Source organism: Fonsecaea pedrosoi (assembly GCF_000835455.1).
Source record: "Fonsecaea pedrosoi CBS 271.37 unplaced genomic scaffold supercont1.6, whole genome shotgun sequence".
Classification (NCBI taxonomy): domain Eukaryota; kingdom Fungi; phylum Ascomycota; class Eurotiomycetes; order Chaetothyriales; family Herpotrichiellaceae; genus Fonsecaea; species Fonsecaea pedrosoi.
In genome coordinates this window covers 1,382,144-1,385,059 of record NW_013550610.1, presented here as the reverse complement: position 1 = coordinate 1,385,059, position 2,916 = coordinate 1,382,144, and positions in this window count along the sequence as shown.

The window sequence follows — 2,916 nt, the reverse complement described above, 5'->3', positions numbered from 1 at the left end:
GTCTTGTCGGATTGTTGCGCAGCCCCAATGGGTTGCACAAACCTCGGGCTCGTGGCCCCGGACTGTGCTTCTTGTCGTGCTGGGTTGCACAAACCTCGGTCCTGTAGTTCGATAGCTTTGTGTCCCGCAATGGGTTGCACAAACTTCGGGCCAGCTTAGGTCGTCCTTGTGCGTTGTCTGTGCGGATCCCTGTGTCGACGATCTTAGGCAAAACGTTGGTGTTTTGGCGACTTGTCTCTTTCGTCACGATGGTCACCACCTCTTGACTCTTCTGGTCGGTCTGTCATCCCTGTGTCTTGTCGGCGCGATTCGATTGCCATCAGATACATGCAATGCGAATCTCTTTCTGTCGGATGGATGTTGTCCGATAAGTCTTTCTGTCGAGTAGGCAAAGGCTTTGTTGTCCGATGTGTCTGTGTCGGATGTCTTTTTTTTTTTTTTCTTTTGTTTTCTTTTGGAATACCACCACCCCGTCGATCTCGTTATCGCCCTCGCTCAAGAGGTCGATATCTCCGTTGATTACCACGGATGCGAGCATGTGTTGGTAACTCCATCCGCGGTTTCTCTTTCATCTTCTCTTCCTCAGTCTCGGGCCCCCTGGCAAGATGCGTGAGCCTGGAGTCCTTGCTCCAGGGCTTCCGCACCCAACCGGGGTCCCTCTCCGAGGTCGAAACGTGTAAACTTGGCTTCGTCCAGCCTGCGGTGCCCTCGCCAACACCGTTCGCCCGGTCCAAGGAGTCTCTTCACAGGGCTGAGCCCCCTCCTCACCGCCACTCTCATGGCTGCCGTGGGCCTCGACGTGCTGCGCGGTTGTAGTACGTCGAGGCCCACGGCAGCGACGAGATCGCCATGCGGGGGGGTCCAGTACTGTGAAGAGACTTCTTGGACCGGACGAACGGTGCTGGCGAGGGCACCGCAAGCAGGGCGAGGCAACGACCCCCGCCCCCCCCCCCTCCCCCCCAGCGGGCTTTTGCGAGCACTCAGCCCACCCCGCTGGGGTGTATGCCACAGACGGTCGCAGGTCTCGTCCGCTTTTGCGTCGGACACCCACGAAAACTTGGTGGGAGAGACTCGGTGGACAGGACGTTGGGCGTGGGCGGGTCGTCCGGGTCCCACGGTCCCAAGGGGATGTCCCCGTGTGTGTATGTGTGTGTGCGTGGTGTGCCTGTGTCCAAGCTCTTGTGGCCCGCGGGAACGGGCGGATTGTATGCCATGACGATGTTCATTGCCTGCGTTTGTGGTTGTGTTGCTCGGAGGAGTCTTTCTGGCACGCAAAGGGGTTGTTGCTGTGGAGGCTTCGGCCGAGGATTGGGGTTTTCTTAGAGGGAGGGTTCTTTCGTGGGTGCTTGCAGCGCAGGGAGGTTGTCGGTGCCGCGGGTGCGGCGGAGTTGGCTTTTGCAGTCGTTCCGGCGGCGGCGGCAACGATGCGGGTGTTTGGAACGCGTGTGCGCGGTCCGGGATGTGGGAGATGTTCAAAAGGAAATGTTTTTGGTGCTTTTGGGCTTGCTGTGGTGTCGGGCAGACGCGGCTGCGGCGAGATCTCAATGGAGGAGATCAGAGACGCCCCGGTCAGAAACTGAGGAAATACCCGGAGGAAACCGTGTCTGAGGGATTCCGGGGACAAAGAATGGTCAAAAGCAGATATTCCGCGCCAAAAATGTAGAAAAATGGAGAGAAACTTGATTGTTGATGATGAAGATGGAGAAGGATGTTCCTCTGAAGGGAGGAGGGAGACGTGTCTTTTGTAGTTTGGGCGCTGACGAGCTCTGGACGCTAAGGGGGTTCCGCTAGAAAGAGTTGGGGCTAAGTCCTCTGGGGGGGGACAAGTGATTCGTCCAGGCGGCTTCAGGCGTCCAGCCGCCCAGGTTTGTTGTGAGCCAGTCATTTTGCCAAGACCCAAACTTTATGTCAGCCTGATGCCTCGTTGTGTAGAGGCATGCAAGGACTTGACGGCGAGGATGAGGCATTTAATGCTCTGTCAGTGCCCGATGGATGCTTCGCAGTGCGCGGAATCAGGTTTTGGAAGTGAGGTGGCGCGGAACTGCATAGTTCCGCCGTCTTTCACTGGAGTGAAGTGGCATTGGGCACCGCTTTGCGAGACATGTCACTTTGTGTCTGGTCCACGACGTTCAGCTTGGGAGGTGTGCTGGTGCGATGAATGACTCATAGTGCCTGAATATATGTCGTCGGTAGGGCGTGGCGCGAAGCTGCGTCGTTTGGCAGGCGCATATTGGGTGCCTCGCTCGTTGGGCAGAGGGAACGCGCCTCGTATTCTCCGATCACTGCGTTTATTGGCGGCCTCACTTGTTGGGCAGAGGCAACGTGTCTCGAACTTCCTGATCTATGCGTTTATTGGGGGCCTCACTCGTTGGGCAGAGGGACCGTGTCTCGACTCCCTGCCGTGTCACTCTATAAATGCCTCAAAGTGCCCGAGCCAAGGTCAACAGTGGGGCATGGCGCGATGCTGAATCGTTCTGCAGGCCTTCATTGGGGTGCCTCACTTGTTGGGCGCAGGGCCGTTCCCTCTGATCCATGTCGTTCATCTTTGGTTGTGTCCTTGCCGTGTAACGAGATAAATACCTCAAGCCTCCCAAGCCAAGGTCGATGGTGGGGCATGGCACGATGCTGTGTCGTTCCGCCGGCGTTCTTTGGAGTGTCTTGCCTGTCAGGTGGAGGGAAGGTGTCTCATACTCTCTGTTCCATGGCGTTTGTCTTTGGTGGTCTGTCTTGCCTGTCAGGCGGAGGGAACCTGTCATGTACTCCCTGTCATGTACTCCCTGTCTCATACTCCCTGTCTCATACTCCCTGTCTCATACTCCCTGTCATGTACTCCCTGTCATGTACTCCCTGTCATGTACTCCCTGTCTCATACTCCCTGTCTCATACTCCCTGTCTCATACTCCCTGTCATGTACTC